The 22,172-nt window shown below is 38.7% G+C and overlaps 1 long non-coding RNA gene across 1 annotated transcript in view; it reads right to left on the bottom strand.

The window, feature by feature from the left end:
* Nucleotides 1–13,293, bottom strand: part of LOC119493372 — a 39,579-nt gene extending 26,286 nt beyond the window's left edge. Inside the window, exon 1 of the long non-coding RNA XR_005207954.1 lies at nt 13,092–13,293. This is a non-coding gene — a long non-coding RNA (uncharacterized LOC119493372). The remainder of the gene's footprint in view (nt 1–13,091) is intronic.
* Nucleotides 13,294–22,172: the final 8,879 nt, after the last annotated feature.

The raw sequence follows: 22,172 nt of genomic DNA, 5'->3' as shown, positions 1-22,172 counted from the left end.
CTGAAAGTCTCATTCAGATGCTACATTGTGCCTTGGTGTGTCGGTATCAGACGCAGAGGGCCACTGACAAAGCTATGGCACTTGATGCGTTGACGTAGGAGTGAGACCCGGTTGCAACACAAGTCACAGATATAGAGCAGATGAATTTAACCCATTTGTGCCCGCAACTGAAAGTTTTTATTTCCTTTGGTGGAAATGTTCTCTGGGCTTGCCTGAGCACCAATGTGAAGACATTTTCAAAATCAGTCAAACAGTTTGGCTGAAAGGTATGTTTTTCTCATCATACTATATCTAGTATTTTGGCAGATGGGACAACCATTTTTGCTATAATATTTTAAGAAAAACAGTAGACCCATGTGCCCAAATACTAGATATAGTTTAGTAGGAAAATGGCTGTATCTCAGAAACTTCAAGAAGTACAATCAAGTATTTGGTATCAACTCATAACAAGTTGAATAGCAAAGATATGCACATGCATGCAGTGTAAAATACATATTTAATATGGAAAACATTTAATAAACATAATGTTATCATTTTTCCTCATTAAAAAAAAAAAAAAAACAGACTTTTGACTACTAATAAAAGTGTGATTTTACATGTGGTCTAAAAATGTCAAAGTTGTCCTCTTAGATACTTGCCCAAACTATGTCCGTACCAAATTTCAAGAGTTTTGATCAGTCAAAACAAATGATTTGGCATTCTTTATCATACTAAATATAGACTTTGGGCACAAATGGGTTAACCATGTTTTACAGCTGTAGACCCTAAACAGAAGTGTAAATTTCTGTAGCAGACTTCTGAAACATGTCTTCAGTTCAAAATGAGGTTTATAAGAAATTCTCATGAAACTCAGAAAAAATAAGTACCAAGCTGATTAAACAATGATATGTAGGTTTTTTTTTTTGCAGTTAATGAGAACAAACAGAACAAAAACAGAGAATTCACTAGGGCACGCTAGTTAAATGTTGTGCCGTGGGGTGCCAGGTACTGTCCATCTGTAGCCCAACCCAACACATTCGCTCCCCTCTATGTAACATTCCGTGTGTCCACATGTGCAACCTGGTCTACATCAACTTTCACGGCTGAAATGTAAATATTCTACAGTCCTCTTAACTATACAGAACATGGTTGATTTGTCAGCACTGTTAGCAAGAACCGTCTCTCTTTCTTTGCTGTGTTAGACCATCAGTCGCTTCCCTTTAAGTCTCATTTCTCTGTTTCTCTTGATCCGCTTCACTTTCTGTTGGTCCTCATATTTCATAATCTTTCTTAGGCACATACGCATAGTGCAGATGATGTACACACACTCTGACACACACAGCAGCCTTGAGGAATGGCTGATGACTAAATAGCTATATTCACTATGTCTAAAAATACACCCCACGGCCCAGAGAGAGATAATCAGAAATGTCAGTTCACCCTGCCACCACTCCATCTGTATTTCATTGTTTGTGTACAGTATTTGAATGTGTGTACAATCGTGTTTTTGTGTGCCTGCTCGATTGCCCAAGTGTGTGTATGCTCATTTAGACATGCTCTATGCAGGTCGTATACTTTGTAACTGGACATTTCATAGTAAAGCGCTATTTTTTTTCCGGCCTGTGGTGCTGACTCCACAGGAGCTGATCATTTTATATCCATAAATTACACAATAATTTAAGGCGTTATCCTGCCAGCTGAGGCCTGAAGTTACCTCCTCTACGTAAAGAAAAGTACCGTCATTTATTTTAATGTTATACTATCCATCTTGCTGCATTAGGTGACACTTTTTTTCAGGTGGTGCATGCCATTTTGGAATGAAACTGATCTTACAGTTCATCTGAGTGTGTGTGTGTGTGTGTGTGTGTGTGTGTGTGGGGGGGAGGGGGGGGGGGGGGGGTGTTTGTGCATTTGAGGATATTCATGTTGCTGCTCACGTGCGTTCATGTTTGTATTTCTATTAGGGCTGTCAATCGAATAGTGAAAGAATCGCACATTTCTTATCTGTACAATATGTACCTGTAAGGGAGATTTGTCAAGTATTTAATACTTCTATCAACATGGGAGTGGACAAATATGCTGCTTTATGCAAATGTATGTATATATTTATTATTGGAAATCAATATTAACAACAAAAAACAATGACAAATATTGTCCAAAAACCCTCACAGGTACATTTAGCAATTCAGCAAAATGTTGCATAATTTTGGAGCATTATTTATCCTCCTTCCCGACAAGCTAGTGTGACATTGTTGGTACCAATGGATTCCTTCCATTTTTCTAGTTTCATACGATGCCAGTATATTCACTTTAGTTTTAAAACTGAGTCCGCTACAACCTAAAAATCACAAGTTGCGTTAATGTGTTAGAGAAATTAATAGCGTTAAAACAAATTTGCGTTAATGCATTATTACCACGTTAACTTTGACAGCCCTAGTTTCCATAGGTCCTCATGCCTTCCTTTAATTTCGGGTTTTTGCCCCTTGCATTCCAAGATCAGTTGTCTGGGACCAGGCCAATAACTGCAGGGCTCAAACAACAAGTTTAAGGAATGCCTAAAGAGGAGAGCTGGCATGACTCAAATACTCGCAGAGAAAAAAAGCATCTGTTCTTAAAGCCGCTTTGATTCATAGATGCACATTTTCAATCTTTAGCTTCGAGCAAAAACTCAGCTCGATCAAGGCATGAGTAAACACTGCTGATTGACTCTTTGACTCCTGGGCTCAATCGCTCTTATGGCAACGAGAATGTTTAAGATGTACAGTATATCATATTTATATGAGAGGAACAGGAGGAGAACAGTGGTATATCGAAGGACTGCTGCCATTCGCTGTCAGTTTGTGTTTCAAAGATATCTTTTTTAATAAAGGGACTGAAATATGCAGTGATTAGATAGAGTTTTTTCTTTGATCTTGACGTTGAGATAATTTCTTTAGAATTTTAATATGTCAAACCAGGACAAAGGTTCTCTTTTTTTCATGTGGCATGCTTACAAATTTGTGCACATGCAGACACTAATACAGTTTTTTTCCGTTCCAGCAAAAGATGGCATATAAGGACAAACTGTCTTCTTCACTTTGAACACCACATCAAAAATGAGATTAGCTAGCATTAAGAATGCTCAAACTTTAATAATGCCTGTTATACTCCAAAATAGTTTAAATGTAATTCTGACTTGAGTATAGGTCACCAGCCTGCCACGCAGCAGACACAATATACATCATTCCTGCTATATGGCTACAGTTCGTTAATCAACATATTCAACTAATTTTACAAACAATTATGGATATCATATCATATATTGTTGTAAACAGGTTCTCAGCTGTGGTCAATTAGGTGTTTTGCCAGGTGGTGCGTGTATTTGCCAATTGGTCCATGGTTCTTTTGAATGGCAGTGTTTTGAAATGGCAAACAAGTGAATGTATGTCACATTCTTCTGTCTTGTGTAGAGAACCGTGTGCAGTGTGTTTCAAAAAGTGCAATATTGAATTGCAAATTGGGTGTTATGCAGAAAATGTGTTTAGAGTTTTGGAGACTTGAACTGAGGTTTTTCTCTCTGAGAGTCAGTTTCAATATTTGTGCTTTATGTGTCATTTTAGACTATCTATTGACCGGCTATGCTAAACCATAAGCACATTGTCTGCTTTAGCTTGAAATTCTAAAACACTATTTTTGCAAATAACCATAAACGGTAGAAAGACTATTCAAAACTAAAGCCTGTGTCTTGTTTGCTAAAGACAAATACCACATTCAATGATCAATCACCTGCACCCATATTAGATATGGGAAGACACCTGCAACCAATTAGGTCATGGTCTATATTTACAGCATACTACAAATGAAAATGCCGACTCTAGATAATAGCATTTCATACTTATGTGGAAAGAGCTAATATTTGGTGTTTGTGTGTAAGGTTGTGATGCAAGATTAGAAGAGTTTGTATAGTTTTGAATGAAGTGTTTGCTTTTGTTAGAAATGTAATGTAGTTTGTATTTTGTGTTTATGTTTTTGGTTTTTGTGTAGAGTTTCGACAAAGAGGGCCCTAGTTTCAGAAATGGGGTTTAAGCAACAGCTAAAAAAAACTGTATCAGAGGCATTTTAAGTCACTCTGTGCTTAACATTATGTGATTTACAAAAATACATTTTATCTATTGTTTCAAAAAGGCAATTTGTCCTGTTTTAAAACTTTTCATAATATGATAAATTTAGAAATAATGGTATGCTATTTATAGAAAAGTATATTGTGTCTCTTTATTATGGGATCAGGCCACAGGATAAATAGGGTCACATTCATCCTCAAATTCATCCAGAATTGCCCCCTCGCTTCTTTCATATTTCATCTTTAACTGACCGTTTAACCCTCATTTGTGTCAAACAATGTTGCCAGAAAGTGTGAAATGTCTCTGGAAGGCCACGGTAATAACAATTCCATGTTTGCCTCTGAAGCAAGCTTGAGCCAGACTGTGCCAAGTCTTATCTCCTGTGGTGTCGAGCCATCTTGCACACTTTATTAGGATGTGTGCTGAGAAGTGGTTGATATAATATATCATAGACTTTGCAATTAGTTTAGTAAAATTTAATCATTTAGATTGAATTCTCATTCTGTAGAGAAGCTTGCTGACTTCATGTGCTGCGATATCCTCATGCTGATTCCATGTCTGGCACAGTGACAGGAGGAAGTGTATGGACAGCTGCTTAATCTGCAACAATCAAATTGTGTGCAGGACCAGACTACAGCAGTGTTACAGAGAAAAATATAGAGGTCTATGCATTGCATTCAGAGCACTCCCATATGCAGTCTAATGCTTCAGGGTACAATACAAACAACATTTGGGCTGAACGTTCCTTCCAAACTGATGTCATGGCAATCTGGTCATCTTTCAAACTTACTAAAGGTTAGTGAAAAATGTTGTTGAAAAGAATCATCTAACTATAAAGCAAAGAATCTCAGTCTGTCTGTCTGTGTGTCCATCAAATATCTCAAGGACCGTTTATCCGATATACTTCACACTTGGTGGGTGTATTGCTGGGGACCCAAGAGAGTGCTGTGTTGAATTCGATGCAATTTGGACATATGACGCACTCAATACACTTTGAATAAACAAGCGAGCAGTGCTCTGTGCAGCATCAGGGTAGGGCTTCAGGGCTCTGCAGACTGAGTCCAGCATGTCGTCCGCAGTAGGCAGACCACGGCTCATTGACTGCAGTTCACTTCACGACCAAACACTTCTTCCCCTACCTGGACTCAACACAAGCAGATAGCCATTGATACTTGAAACTAACTTATAATACTAATTATCACTACTCAGTTGGCACTGTGCCAGAGGACATATGACTTTTTCCTTTTTGTTAAGAACTTGTGTTTATCCTTTTGGTGGTTTATTAGTTCTTTTATTTGTGATTTTGGTTTCTTGGATTTGGGGTTTTCATTTATATTCATTCAGTCTAGTGTTTCCTGTTTTATTTTGAAATTCAATTCAATTTTCATGTCTAGTTTTACTTCCTGCCTTTGTTTGTTTTCCCACCTTTTTGTGATTGTGTGTCCCGCCCTTATTAGTTCCACCTGTGTGTAATCATCCTGCCCTCCTTGTGTATTTAAGGCTGTGTGTTCTCCTGTGTCTTTGTCATTTCACAGTCCCTCCTCCTTTGTGAGTTTCTCCTGTGTGTTTGATTTTTTCATCCTAGAGAGTAGGTCTGCCAGTTTTCCTGTTTTCTTGTTTCTGCAAAGTACGTTTGTTCCATACTACGTGGATTAGATATTTAACCTGCCTGGATCGGCTGCATTTTTGTTCTTAGTGGTTGCCTTCATTAAATGATTGAACTTTGATTGTTGCTTCTTCGCCCCATCTGCATTTTGGGTCCACAACTTAAACATAAAACTTGACACTAATAATGTTACCGCCAGCATATTACCTCCGCTAAGCGTATTTCACTGATGTTTCTGACCATGAGTAACAGCGACTTGGGTGTGTGACTATGTCATTGCAGGTGTATTGCTCAGGACCCAAAGAAGCGCTGCTTCCGTTTCAAAATAAAAGCCCTCAAGCATTTTTTCTGTGAACAGAATTCTTCCATTTGTCAACACAAGGCTTTTATTCTGAAACATTTGCAGGACAGTGTTGTAGAAAATGCAGTGACTTGCACGACTCCATGAATGAATAAAGTGTCAGGTGTTAATTGTCAATTATTACTATGATTTACAAATGAGCAAACGCTTCTTAACCTTTTCTGTCTAAAATAAATATAAATGACATGTATAATGATATGAAAAGGCCATTATGAAAGTCAAACTCTATGTAGAAAGAAAGAGCTGGCAGCAGCAGCCCAGCAGCAGAAACGCTGTCAGTGTGGACATCATACGCATGAGAAACACATCAATTCAGCGATTCCCTCTCTGAAATGACCTGTGACTGGTCAAAGTCTCCCGTCACGGGCTAGATTTTTTAAAGCCTGAAAACAGAGCCATGATGAGGTGCAGAAGTCTAGTTATCGCTCAGAACAATTGAATTGCAATATGTTGAAAGGTTATTATGGGATTTTTGCCCAATGTTGCCAAAAATATACTGCCAGAATGGTAATAGTCATTAAAGTGTGTAAAAGAAAATAAATAAATAGATAAAGGCCATGAAGCTTTTTTTAAGACAGCAAGTCAGTAAATAAGTCATACTGGAAACAATTATATCGACAATAACAATCCCCACTTCTTTATTGCATCAGGTAGTTCTGATTTTTAATATTGATTACAACAAAATTACTGCTCACAAATACTGTCAATAGTCAAGCAATGTGAACTTGTATCCTTGAGGTCCTCTTATTTTATTTTAAGAAGTCAGCTCATCTCAGATGACCCTTTTTACATTTTTAAGGAGATCAGACCCCAACGTGGCCTCCAGTCATGGGGGGAGGGGTAAATCCCATTAAAGTTTTTTGAGCTCCATCCCTCGCCCCGTGATCAGAGGGAACACCAAAGTGTCATTTGGGGGAAACTGCAGGATCTTCCTCTCAACAGTAATAAAGTTGAGAAATATTTTTGGAATTTGCCTGTTCACTTTTTCAAAGGGATGTTCAATGAACAGCTTGGGTTAGAATTAGAAATTAATCATCAGTCTGAGAGAGATTTATTGCAATGAATGTCCCACTGAAACCTAGGTTGGATTAGTGCCCTGTAGTGACAATGAGAAAATCCCAGAGACTAAGTGACAAAAACCAAGAAGTGCATTTGTGCCAAGATGCATAATTTTGACTTTTACTTTCAAACTGAATGCAACGCCCCCCTTTTTTTAATGGTGCTGACACATCTTCAAATAAGATGATCAACGCCAATCAGGAGGTCAAGACAATAGGATTCTGACAGCCATTTAATTGCTTAAAAGTTTTGAACAGTTCCCCTCTCGCTAAATGTGAAACCTAAAGGCTTTGTGTGGAGAAAATGTCTTTCTTGTCTTTGGAGAAAAAAATGTTTACCCCCCACAAACTCAAAGCTACCATACCTTAACTGCATTTACAGTACTTTTATAAGATTTTTTAAAATGTCATCATGCTGTTGTGCACTCGTGTCTTGTCAGCAGTAAAACCACTTTTCCGGTAGAAGCACTCACTGGGGAGAAATTCACCATCAGTGGGAGCTGTACTCATCACAGGCTTGAGTGACATTTAACATCAGTGCTTTTGCTGAGCTTACATGGATGATGTTCTTGTATGTACTTTATTTTTTTGTAGCAAAATCACCCTTTTCCTTCTAAAATACATAAAGAACTGAACATACATTGGTCTAATCCTGTAACAGAAACTCCTGTTTTTAGATGCCCTCTAGCGGGTTCCTCCCGGGGTCAAAATTCTCCCACATTTCTCCTGATTTATGGCAATTTTTCACACGTTTTTTGACTTTTCGTTATCTCAACCTTTTTCTGGCACTGTTCAGCGTGTACGTGGCGGAGGAGAGCTGCTCGCGACACAGTTTGAGCTGCGCTTGCCGTACATCACTGCATCACAGCAAAGCCACTGTGGCGTGGCACAAGCCATTGGAAATAACGTGTTTCAGAGCGCAGTGGTGCCGTTGTTGAATTGTGTTTGAAAGGGCCTCCAGTGAATGAGAGAAGGACAGAGAAATGGAGAACTAAGAGAAAGAGATACTCTAGCAAGCAGGGGCAAAAAAATTAATGAGTGAATGAAAACTGATGAATATTAGCTTAGTTTACACCAGAGAATCACTCAATTTTATGTCAGAGGGGCAAATTATTCAGCTTTCTTTCCTGAGAATTAAAAGTAAAATTGAAAGTATGTCTATTGAACAAAAATGCTGTAGTAGTGTACCTATTATTTTGTTATTTTCATTCTTTAAAAATTTCCAGAATGCAGGAAAAAGTCTCTGAAACTAAAATTTTTCTCGGGGATGACCCACACACCCCCCGCTTTGGTGTAAAAATCCTCCCTCTTTTTGAGGTCTTAAGGTTGGCAAGTGTTCTGTACGGTAAATGTGAAGCTACAGCTAACAGCCAGTTGGTATAACTTAGCACAACGGCTAGCCTGACTGTCTAAAGGAAACCAAAAAAAGAGGTCCCAACCAGCACCTCTAAATATAATTTAACTTTGTCTTGCCTTGATGCAGGGTTGCATGTGCTGCAAAGAAGGTACTGAACAGAAGCCTACAGGAGATTCTCAGAGGTCTTTGCAAAACACAGCTAGCATTACTTTGGAATTGCAGAGGGGGTGGACAACTTAAACCAGGATAGACGTGCAGCTTGTGAACTAATGCTACTCTACAGCCCACTGGGTTCATCTTATGAGGCCAGTTAGGATAACTATAAATAACTATAACACTCATGTTTATTATTTTAGTCATCTCCACATCTATCAGACTACATTCTTCTCTAAATTACCAACCTATCTTCAAGTTTGTGTTTTCCTGGACTTCAGTGACTTTAAGCCCTATTTCAACGATCTATAGTACATGTTCTAAAGTGCATGGTCAAGTGCATTTAGGGCTTGTCCAACTCTTTTCCCTTTATCACTTTAGCTAGTTAAGTGGCGCATAATCTGTGCGCAAAGTAAGGCACAAGGGTTAAAGGGGTTGTATTTAGTCTCTTAATTATTAATCATAGGTGTGTTTGGGGCGTAATAGGAATCAAACTAATCAGAATGTCATCTCCCATTCCCTTTAATAGCCAAGTGCATCTGCACCGGCGCATTGCAAATGAAACGGATCTGCTTGCTCGCAAAATTAAAGTGAGTGTATGTGGTGCTTGGCTGGTGGACCCTCTGCCTCCGCCGTCTCCCAATCCTCTGTCCCATCAACAAATCTATTTGACTGCATTTAGCAAATGCACCGATAACCTATTTAATCGGTGCAGGCGGCACGGGGGAATTCATCATATGATAATAAGCACTAGGCTAAATATGATAAACATGTATTGATAAATAGTGTAGACTGTATTACTTTCTGATGCAACCCACGGGGGACTCGTAACGGCCGAGCAGAATCCTCCGGAGCTGCTTTGTGCACCGGCTTGCAGCCGGGCACTGCCGGAGAGGCGGTGTGTAACGCGCGTATCCATCCTCAAAACGCCGCCGTTTAGGAGGAGAAAGCCCGCAAACTTTGAAGTAGCCTACGTCTACACTTGCACACACACAGAGGGATGATGGGAGGAGACGCCACAGTGGCGTGTGTACACTGTGATCTCTCTGGTCACTGTGGTCACGCTGAGAGCGTGCTGCAGGTTGATCCATACAGAATGTCTGATAGCCTAACTTTATTTTATATTATATTCATTATATTCCATTTGATTCTGAACTGTCACCTGCCGCCTGAATTTAGTGTTTTCCTTTACATAAATTAAAACATTGTTCTAATACAACACTGTATTTACTGAGGAGGGGGAATGCTGGTGCACGTCCCTGTGTGTGTAACAAGCAGAGTGCACGCGTGTTGTCAACCTGCCTATGTAGACGCATCTTACTATCTGAATAATGCATTAAATAGCAGGGAAATACCGCGCCAGACTTTAGACCAAGTTTTTGTTTGTCAATGGCGCAATCGCTTGCAATGTGCCAACAAAGCACCTGATCACACCTCATTGTAAGACCAACACGCCCATGGGCACATAGATAGGCGCAAAATACTTTAACAATGTCGGCGTGAAAATGACAACTACGTTGGTCTGAAACTAGCAATGACTCTCCCTCTCTCTCTAATCTCCCCTTCCGTCTCCATCACTCATATCTGTATTTAACTGATAAATGGAATGTATGTCTCTGATCCCCCTCTCTCCCTGCCACTGGTCCCTTAGCTGAACAGAGTTAGAGAACGGTGTTTCATTGAGCCTCATCACCTTCTGTGTCTTTTTTTCCCATGACTCTCTATGCCAATGTTAAGTGATTGCTGAATAGAGTTGAATCAGTGTGTACAAAAGAGCTCTCTTTCCTGTCTCTCTTGCCTATACAACTGTTAACAGATTCTGCAAGGTGCAGTCTGAACAGATGAGTTTTCAGTCTGCGATGTGCCATGTGTACACAATTCTTGTTTAAAAAAAGCCTGTCAACTGGCAAGCAACCTAATTAGTGTTAGCTCGCATACCAACACAATCTCACTCCCAAATCGCCAAATACTGTCACTTGATCAGTTGCCCTACGCCTCAAACCATGACGCTCTAGGTACCCCACTAGCATCACTTTCGGACGTGTCAGGGACAGCATGTCAGTTGTCACTCTTTACATGCAGTGTCTTTCAAAATAAACCTCCCTATTCACAGGGAACATACGGTTTCCGCTCATTACATGCATACAGTGTTTTTTCAAAATAAACTTACAATGTAGGTTTATTTAGTTTCTAGGTTGACTTGCGCAATAAAAGTACTTGGTTAGGCTTAGGAAAATATCGTGGTTTGGGTTAAAATAAGTATATTTGTTACTTAAAATATTTTTTTTTTTTACATAACTGGCGTTAGTAAAGTATGGAAGTTACGTTAGAAAACTAAGGTGAAATAAGTCAACGCTGACTTTGTTCACTTGGTTTGAAATAACAGCTGTAGCTATTAAATCTGACATCTCTAGTAGGAAGTCTGCTAATACACTGCTTTTTCTGTATCTAATTTCTTATTTAACCAGTATACTTGTGGGAGATTTTAGTGAGCGTGTCTCATGTTTGTGCTGTCTTGTGAAGCATGTTGAATCATCTGTGTTGTTTCTGTCATCTTGCTCTCCATTTTTTTGAGGGTTATTTTTATTTTTTTAACACCCATTAAGATTCCCATATACATGTAACCTAAGTGAGCTGAACTTCTATGATAACACTTTCTCTTGCTATCTCGCGGCCTCGGTATGTCTTCACGACTGAACCGGTATCAGGGAAGACACTGCCAGGGAATGATGAGCATGCTGCGTCCCCTCTCAGCCTCCCTAATCCGCCCCAATCTAATTTAGATTAGCCCTGAACATTCCTTCAACATTCTCTGAGCTGTTGATATTACAAACATGCCACACAACAGCCGGGTGTGTTCACAGAGAATATCAAGATGATCCCTGCTCGAGGGTTGGAATGGATGTGTGTGTCTTTTTGTGCATTTATTTATAGGTGTCTTCTGTTTGTATGTCAGTATTTGTCAGTTTCTGGACATCCATTGCCACCCTGAGGGGATTGATCTTTTCATTATAATATTTTATTATAATTACAATACTTTTTTATTTTTTTAAGGGCTGTCAGTCGATTAAAATATTTGATCGCGATTAATCATATTATTGTCCATAGTTAGTCGCGATTAATCGAAAATTAATCTCATTTTTTATCCGTTCAAAATGTACCTTAAATAGAGATTTGTCAAGTATTTAATACTGCATGTGGGCATGTCTGTAAAGAGAAGACTGGGTAAACATAGAACCCATTTTCATTCACATATTGTGAGGTTAAACTTAAAAATTTTGAAATGGCCATGACAGTTTTTCCTCACTGAAATGTTGCGCAAGGTTGGAGCATTATTTAGTCTCTTTCGCTACAAGCTAGTATGACATGGTTGATACCAATGGATTCTTTAGGTTTTTCTAGTTTCATACGATACCAGTATGTTCACTCTAGCTTTAAAACTGAAAATATAGTGTTCACTTTGACTGTCCAAATGTTTATTAAATTTAACTTAATTCGACTTCTGGTCTGCTTTATCCCACATGATATACAGTACTGTAGTCTGTCAGTTACTTCCTGTACATTCACACTAGTCCTTGTTATGTCCTATCCTGGTTTTAATCATGTTCAAGATATAATGTGGAACATACATAACATTCACAAAAAAATTATATATTTTTTATTTTTTTTTCCTACAATTCCTACTCCTTTCCCAATATTCAACATACATATATACAGCATTTATGTGTATATAACCCTTGGTGGCGCTCAGCGCTGTGACAGACTGCTGCACCGGGTCCTTCAGGGATACTAGTAGTAGGGCTGACCGATAAATTGCTAACATTAGTATAGTGATAGTAATTAGCTTACACTAGTAGCTAGCTACAGCTCAATGACCGGCCTCAATGAACAGGATTTGTTTTAAAACGTGTTTAAAAGTAGTTCACAATTTACACGTTACAATTTGTTTCCTAATATGCTGTTGTCTGATCCTTTACTGCCAGTTCATCACGTACATACTAGTACGTACAGTGGTAGAGACTGAGTTTGACATTTGGACATCATCATTGGACCAACCCGCTGTCAATCATGTATGCAGCTGGTTGTTGATTGGAAGGAAGCCATGGAGCGTCATTTGAGGTGTCTTGGCCAATCACAGAGAAGCATGAAAAAAATGAAATGCATTGAGTTGATATAACATGTCCCTCCCTAAGGGAGGACAGAGAGTTTTTGATTGACTTAAATAATGGATTTTTTCCAAAGAGAGAAAAAATATGTTATAAATGATACTGAGAATGGTTTATTTCATCCAATTACTTTTTTTTATATTTTGATCTCCCTCTAGCTTCTCAAAAAAAAAGAGGAGCAATCTCCTCTGCCTCTATGGACCAGCCTCCACTGATGTATGTGTATCTTTCCCACTGTGTATTTGTGTTATAAGAGGCCTGTGTGTGTGTGTGAATCAGGGCTTCTCAACCTGAACAATCTCTTCACTGACCTTGCAGACACAAAAAAAACAGCCATTCATAACTCTGTCCTCTTCGTATCTCTGTGACCACGAAGAACTTTTTGCTCTCTTCCTCTCCTCTCATTTGACCGTTCCTCCCCATGAACGTCTTGCTTGATCTCCACCTCCCCGTCACATTGAATTGAATCTGCAGAAACACTATTTGTTATGAATACACGTCACATACCATTCTAGTACATCGCCACACATTTGGTGTTGAGCGAAAACACACAAAGCCTTCCGTCCTCCACAACCTTGGGTGATATTTGTTTTTCTTCGAAAGAAAAGAAGAATGCTTAACAAAGAAAACGAGAGGTATTTTTTAAATCTGTTTTGTGAGATGAAGCCTTGAGTGCATCATATCGTCTGCACCTCTATTGTCTTCTCTGTTATAATGCTGCTTTCTTTCCCTTGTTTCTGCTATCCTCTACCTCATCTCCCTCCCTGTCTTTTCATTTCCTCTCCTCTCCTCTCCTCACCCACCCACCCCCTTTTTTGTTCTCTGCCTCTCTCATCCGCCGCTGATTGGAAAGCCAAAATGTGACATACTGTATTATTAGGGTTTAAGAAAAGATATCTGATCCCATAAATGATGACCATACATCTTAGAAATTACAGATCATTGTGGTTTCCATGTAGGGATTAATGTCAATGGACTTGCTCTCCTCTTCCTTTCTCCCTATCTCATTTGTTTTGCTTTCCTGTGCTCTCCACCCCACTTCTCTCATAACCTCCGCTCTCTCCCATCTCATTTCCTCTCCTTTTCTTTGCTCTCTGTTAGTCATCTTTTCTCACATTCACTTTTTTTCCTCCAAACACACATCTGAGCCCCTTCTCCAGAACCAGTTTAATCTGAAATGTTTAAAATAGGGTTGTCAATCCGTTGAAATGTTTAATGGCGATTAATCTCATGATTGTCCATGATTAATTGTGATAAATCGCAAATGAATTGCACATTTTTTTGTTCAAAATGTACCTTAAAGGGAGATTTGTCAGTATTTAATACTCTTATCAACATTGGATGAGCAAATATGCTGCTTTATTCAATTATATGTATATATTTATTATTGGAACTCAATTAACAACATTTAGCATAAAAATATGCTCAAATCATAACATGGCAACTCAAGCCCAACAGGCAACAACAGCTGTCAGTGTGTCAGTGCGCTGACTTGACTATGACTTGCCCTAAACTGCATGTGATTATCAAATAGTGGGCATTTATGTAAAGGGGAGACTTGTGGGTACCCATAGAACCCATTTTCATTCATATATCTTGAGGTCAGATGTTAAGGGACCCTTTTGAAAGCTAGTATGACATGGTTAGTGCCAATGGAATCTTTAGGTATCTTTTCTCTAGCTTTAAAACTGAGCCTGCTACAACCTAAAAATTGCAAGTTGCTTTAAAGAAGTTAGTGGCGTTATAAAACAAAATTGCATTCACATGTTATTATTGCGTTAACTCTGACAGCCCTAGTTTGAAATGGTGTTAAGTTAAGTTAAGTTGTGTGTGTATATAGCTGATGATCGTTGGAAGAAGTAAATGGCCCATCGATTTGAATATGAAAATGTTTTTTTTTTCTCCCGTCATTACATGCAAATCTGACATTTTTACTTTTATTTTAATATTATTTTCTAGACCACTGTTAAGCTGTATGTGTTCCCAGACAGCAAGCTGAGGGATGCTAGATACTGTATGTGTCTTATGTATTTGAACATTTAAGTCAGAATGGGTCATCTTTACACAGTGGTGGAAGACCACTCCCATGTTGATTAAGTACTTGACAAATCTTAAACAGATAAAACATGTGTGATTAGTTGTGATTAACTATGGACAACCATGTGATTAATCGCGATTAAATAGTTTAATCGATTGACAGCCCCAAATAACACCTGTGCTTATTGTGCTATAACATGTCTGAATATCTGCAGTGAAAAATGACTGTTGGTATTTAAAGAGATACATCATTTTAGTTAAATTCTGAAGGTTCATACCACTGCTGTGATTTAATTAAAAAAGGCAGGAGAATAAAAGGTGCAAAATGGATGTGAGGTCTTGCTACCATTAAACACTTTTTGTTGCATTTGTTTTCCAGGTTTGTTTAAATTCAAGGCCAAATAATGAAGTAATTATATGTTGTAATGCGTAGCACTTTTAATTTGCTTCACAATTAAAATAATTGATCACAAAACATGTAACAGGCAGGATAGTAAGGGGTACAATAATAGCAAAATAGAGTACCAAACAGCAAATACTATTCAATTTAAAAAAAATAGTGAGTAGGAGTTGTAGTATTTGTAGTTTCAATTCAATATAAAAGTATGTCCCTTGAAAGCTACTGCTTTCTAGGTTGTATCAAACAAAGATGTCTTCCATGTGTAGCTGATAAGTAGGAATCAGTGTCTCAGACTTTTATTATACGCTGTTATGGAAAGGAAGGCGGTGAGGGGGAACAGAAGATATGCTGACATGCAGGAATATAGAGACAGGGAGTGTCAAGATACTGTAGATGGTGTGTCAGCCTTTCTGTCAGTCTATATGGTGGTTTGTGGAAGAGGGAAAACATTGACTCTTCCTCTCTAGACGGGGCGATAGGCAGCGAGAGAATGAGCAAGAGAGATGAAGCAGATGGCAAGGGAGCAGCGAAAGACACTCCTTTATACCTCTTGTTCAAAATGTCTATAAAAGCCAGTTTGGCTTAAACACATTTGCACCCTTCTCTTCCCTCCTCCCTTCCTCTCAGTGTATATACGATAAAATAACTTACATAACTGCACCACCTGAGCTGCTGATAAGCACTTTTTGACACTGAAACACCTATTGGTTGCAATGTGGGCCTTAAAGCTTCAGTAGGCACAATGTTTTTGGCATCATTGGGCAAAAATCCCGTAATAACCTTTCAGCATATTGTAATTCAATTGCTCTAGAGAGAAAACTAGGTCCAATTCCAATTCGGTCTGTACACCCTCCCACTCCATGGTGAAGTGAACTCTGTTTGTAGTCACACTCACAGCTGAATAAAGCACCCTTCTTTAAAGTGAGGGGTATAAATATCAGAATTACTTTACTGATCCCCAGGGGGAAATTGAGTTACGTTTTGCTCCCGTTCTATAATATAAATATAGATATATAAGAATAGAGCAATTTTAAGAAAATAGAAATAAGAAATATTTATAACAACAGTGTAAATAATGATGCTGATAAATAGGATCTACGCAAATAATATAAATGCATGCATAAATTATAATGCAAGAATAGAATAAAATAAAAATATTATTTAAAATGTAATGTATAAATAAATGCAGTATTAATGACGGAGTAGACCAGCTGAATTATTGCACAAAATGATTGCACTGTTAAGCCAGTATTGCACAGTTGAAGATATAATAAATCATAGGGTTATAGCTGCTGATAGGGGTAAAAAGTAATAGGTGTCTATGTGTACCATTTTATAGACTAGACAAGGTTACATATGATCCTAAATACAATATATTTACTTTATGTTGTTGATGTCTGTATGACAATAAAGTAGAATAAATTAAATGTCCATCTTAGTCTGAGCAGTTTACAATAAATGTTTGTACCGGTAGTCACAAGTCGGCATCGATGCAGGCTTGCTGTTGGAGGGTTTTATATACCCACTTTCACTCCATGCTAATTGGTTTGGGAGGACACTTATTATGGCGGACCCTCTACGCGAAATCGCAAACAGAGTGCAAGTGGGTAGGGAGAAGGTGCAGGGGGTGGTTTGCAATTGGGCCCTAGACTTCTACACTTCCTCATGGCTCTGTTTTCAGGCTTTAAAAAATGTTGCCCGTGACAGGAGACGCTAGCCAATCACAGATCATTTCAGAGAGAGAGCATTCCTGTTGGCTGTGCATTCAATGGTGGCAGCTGTTGTCAAACTGTGGTCAAATTAGGCAGCGCTGATCAAATATGAATCAATATTGTGTTACTCTAATGCCTTTTTCTCGCCTCAAATGTTTCCAGAAACATCTCGTAGTGTACTGATTAGCTGTAAAATGAGAAAGTTTGCCATGGCTGGTGGTTGGTGCTTGGTATTTCCTCAACTGATCTCAAAACGGCTGCTGGGTCACACCCATCCACCCCAAGCTCCTCCCTATGCGACGTTTGCCGCTCTTTGTACTTCCTGGTTCACAATTTACGTGGATTACATAGAAATTGATTTCATGCTGACAATCACCAAACAAATGTGAACTTCATGTCTGTGTACACAAAATAATACACTAAATTACGTGACTATTTCACAAACTGCTGTGCGACAGGGCTGCCATCTCTCCAAGATGCATACATACATATATTTACTTCTACAGTACTAAGTGTAACGAAGTAGCCATTAACAGGTCCTGTCTTCTGTGATGATGGCAGCTAAGTGACACTGAAATCTATTTCCCTCTTTTAGACAAGAAGAAAAGCAGCTCTAGAGATTTCAACACATACATTCATAGAGAAAGCGCAACAAGCCATTGGAGCGTTTATCTGATCCTTGATCAGTTTGAAGATTCAATGATCTGTTCATACTGAAGTGAAATTAATATATATTTATCTATCTACTATATTTCTACACAATTTGTTTTCATTTTGGAAGAGCTTGTTTAGTTGAAAACCAAGGTTTTACTGGGGAATCTTGAAAAAATGATGGATCTCCAATGACTAGTGCTTGTGTATGATAATATAATAAATACTCATTGTCGAGTATCTCCATCACACACTACTCCAAATGTCTGAGGGCACTTAACACTACAAGTCAAATTGTGTGGTTACGTCGCAAAATGTGATCCTCGCATGGTAGAGGTCTAATTTTGGAACCATAATGAAAATCATGTGATGACCTTAGTTTGTAATGGTCAGGAGCAAAAAAGGTTGCCAAGTGCTGCGGTAGAGCAGTTCCTCGGTGCATGAAGCATAGATGGTTACCAAACAAGACACATTTCACGCTTAGCCTCTCCATCTTTTTTTCTGCCAAACAAAACTTCTCCCTTACACTCTGACCATACTTGACCTTTATTTCTCTGGCTCTGGGAAGTTGAAGACAATTTTTTCCCTTCTATCTTTTGTACTTGCTGATCTCTCTTACCTTCTGTGTTCAGAAAATGTAGATTACTCTTAACATTGCTTAAGCAATAAATGCTTGCATTCTAACATTTTTATAACACGGCTTAGTTGAATATTCTATTCTGATTGATCAATCATGACATTCTACTATCTGTTATTTCTTTATAGCTGACCATTGCTATGTATAACAGGCTGTTGCTATGTCTGCAGTTCTAATGCTGGACTCTGGCGGACCGTTTTTGTGTCAAATTATTGATTTTTTACATAAGTTGCCATGTTATAAGTGGGATAATGTACAGATAGCGGGTCATTGTTGTGAAATAAACCCCTTCAGGGCTTTTTGTCCAGCCCTCTTGTCGGGGTTTATTTCACAACTATGACCGGCTCGCTGTACATTATACCTTACATAACACCCTTTCCCACAAAGCAGCAAACACATGTAGTGGTTCATCTTGATAAGTTTGGATTTCAAAATGCCCTCTGAACACATGTTGTTGAGTTTCACTACTACTACATTACCTTTCTCCTTTTCAGATAGAAATTACAGCTGCTTGGTTTAAGCCCAGAGGCCAGGAAAACATGTTGGCATTGTACATTTCTGCAAACCACAGATAAAATGTGGACGTTTTTGCCTTTGGTCAGGGCATGTGATGTAGTACAGTATATCGAGCGAACACATTCTCTCTCCCAACTCGTCAAATACTGCCGCATGGTCAGTGCCCCTTGGCATCGGAGATCAGCGCACGGGGTACCCCTCTTAGACCAGGGACGGCATGTCAATATAAACTCACTAACTACATAGTGTCCTTTCAAAATAAACTTCTGTTTTTACAGGAAGTTATATAGGCCACACAACCACTTCATAGGGTGAGAAAACGGTCGTGGTTGACGTTAACTTCACTGACTAGCGACTCATGTGACTCACAGAACTGATGATACCAAGGGATCACGTGACTAACGACTGACTTGACAAAATAAGTCAACGTTACTCATAGTTTCACACAGGTAATGAACAGCGTTCTCCTGGTTGAAAGTCTTGTGTTTGTTTGTAGACATTTGTATTGTCTTAGAGGGGTATTATTTTGATAATGTTAAACGGGAATATTCAAACACTTGAAACACGTATAGCAAAAACGTGAGCAGCAGCCTGTCTGACAGTATAGGCAAGGCAAGGTCATTTGTACAGCCATTTTCAACACCAAGGCAATATAAAGAGCTTTAAACTTAACACTCCGCAGTATCTGTGAAATAGTTTAAAAGCCATTTGGAAAATGATTGCAAACATAAATAGTGAGTAAGACTTCTCTGGTGTCCTTCTACAACCCAGTCAACAGAAAAAATGTTGGCATCGTAATTTCATAAATACGTTTCATATCAGCCTCGTATCACATTTGCAGAAACGCACAATGACACGTGGTTAACGCTGTGAAACCAACGGCCAGTTTATATACTTAATCATTTGCTCTGCACGTCGCTCTGACCGGAAAACTTCCACATTGAAAAGAAAAATGTCCACATTCAACTAAACCTTGGTTTGCAGAAATGTACAATACCAACATTTTTTTTCTACCTTCTATCTTTTTCTGTGAACGAAATCAGCTATTTGTCATTGACCTTCTAAAATGACCTTTATGACCATGACAAGACATTTTGATATGCCACTTAAATTTTTAAGATTTGGTGAAGTTAAGGAAATATCGTGGTCATGATTAAAAGTCACCAAATGGTGGGGTATGAACCACATTCTCCTGAGAGAGGACAGTTATTATTTGCATGACCACAAGAGGACACATATCAGAAACATGTAAACATAGGGTCTTTTATGCACTGGAACAAATGACAGTTTAGAAGCAGTCTCGTCTCTACCTACATTTCCCTTCTGATCCCTGTCTTCCTCTTAACTTCTAGCATCTTTGCTTCCTATCATCCAAGCTTTTCTTTTCTTTCCATCACTCCATCTCTGAACATCTGTGTCCTGTGTTTACTTGTTCAACTGCAGAGTATTTATATCAGGGTATTAGTGTAATTGCCACATTTTTCTAACGGCTTGGTGAGGAATGCATTTGTCTCCGAGACAGATAGAGAAGTGATAGCATAGGCGTGAACAGCTGGGGTAACAGTGCTGCGTTTCAATAGTAGCAGGTGCAATGGAGGCTGTCGTGGCTTAGCAAGACATTGGATCCTGATTTTGAGCGGGTGTGTGGGAGACAATGAATGTGTGTCAGATTGTGCATATGTGGCTGAGACAGAACAATTCTGCTACACTTCTGTACTGCTTTTCTATTACTCGTTTTAATCATTTAAATGAAACATTTTTCAATATCTGATTTTGTAACTCACATTTACCAATAAAGGTTGAGTTTATGGGATCCTCTAAAACAGAAACTGGAAAGCAGAAATGAAATTCATAATAGATACATAGTTAGGTAGTCAAAGTTAATATGATGATCTGCCCTACTTAAAGACCTGGTCATATTAGCAAATCCATGCAATTTTTGTTCACATTGAATGCGTAAACCTGGAATTTATGCTGTTGACAACAACATACAATAGAAACGCAATATAAAAACTACCTACAACATTGATTTTTCTTAATGCATCGCCCCAACAAACAAATTACCCATTTATCCATAACTGTCAGTAAATCTTGAGTTAGCAAACATGTAAGCATTTTTTCCTGAGACCTCCAATGTAGAAACGCGTTAACGCAAAATTGTTTTAACGGCACTAATTTCTTTAACGCATTAGCGCAATCGATCTTTTGGAGGTTGTAGTGGGCTCTGTTTTAAAGCTTGCATATACTGGCATCATATGAAACTCGAAAACCTAAGGAAGTCATTGGTACCAACCATGTCATAATAGCTTGTCGGGAAGGAGGCTAAATAACGCTCCAAACGTGCTAAATTTTGGCGAGGAAAAACTGTCATGGCTATTTTCAAAGGGGTCTCTTGACCTCTGACCTCAAGATATGTGAATGAAAATGTGTTCTATGGGTACCCGCGAGTCTCCCCTTTAAAGACATGCCCACTTTATGATAATCACATGCAGTTTGAACAAGTCATAATCAAATCAGCACACTGACACACTGACAGCGGTTGTTGCCTGTTGAGCTTGAGTTTGCCATGTTATGATTTGAGCATATTTTTTATGCTAAATGCAAATGATGCTGAGGGTGACGAAAGAGACCCAACAAAACATTCACATGCATTTTGCTTCTGACTACATACTTAATTTAAGTAAATATGTTTTTTTCATGTTTAATAATTCAATTATTTTATAATTGTTTTTCATTTTTTCTGGCCATGTGCATGCTTGTCCGTCTGTCTGTGAGTGGGTGCAGTTTCCTCCCTCAACCTAGAAATCAATATGTAAATTATAATGTACTGTGTGCACAAACAGGATATATGATGACGCTGGTGTTGCTCTCTATGATATATCATCATATGAATCAGAAAAATAGATGGATTGTAGTCAGAGCCATTTAGGAGAGTGGTAGAGTGCTAGAGTGCTTTGCAATCAATGGACTCTAATTATACCTGTGAAGGTTTGTCATTCACTGTGTGCAGTGAGTCTGTTTATTGGTTAGTTTCGTAATATTTTTTCACTGTCTGTCTCTTTGTGTCCCTTTCTGCTGTCTCGTGCCCTCTGTCCAGCCCAGTCGTAGAGCAGTTAGTGAAATAGTGACAATATTTAATGTATTGATTTGTGTACACAGACAGCACAAAATTAATTAGTATTTAATCCATGTAATTGTGGACCAGTAGGTATGAAGAGCGGTGCGTGGGGAGGAGGTCAGGGTCGAGGGGTGGGTCAAAAAACACAGGACTTTCGCCCAGGAGACCGGTGTTAATGTCCCGTGTGAAACCACAAGTCAAAGTTGATTTGTCACGTAACTTCTGTACTTAAGTTACAGCACTTCCGGTATTGTTTTAACCCAAACGGCGATATTTTCCTAGAGCTAACTAAGTAGTTTGTTGCCTAAGCCTAACCAAGTT

This window comes from Sebastes umbrosus, chromosome 1 (assembly GCF_015220745.1).
Source record: "Sebastes umbrosus isolate fSebUmb1 chromosome 1, fSebUmb1.pri, whole genome shotgun sequence".
In the NCBI taxonomy this organism is placed as follows: domain Eukaryota; kingdom Metazoa; phylum Chordata; class Actinopteri; order Perciformes; family Sebastidae; genus Sebastes; species Sebastes umbrosus.
Note: the sequence above shows the minus strand (reverse complement) of the source record. Positions and strands in the feature narration are given on the sequence as shown.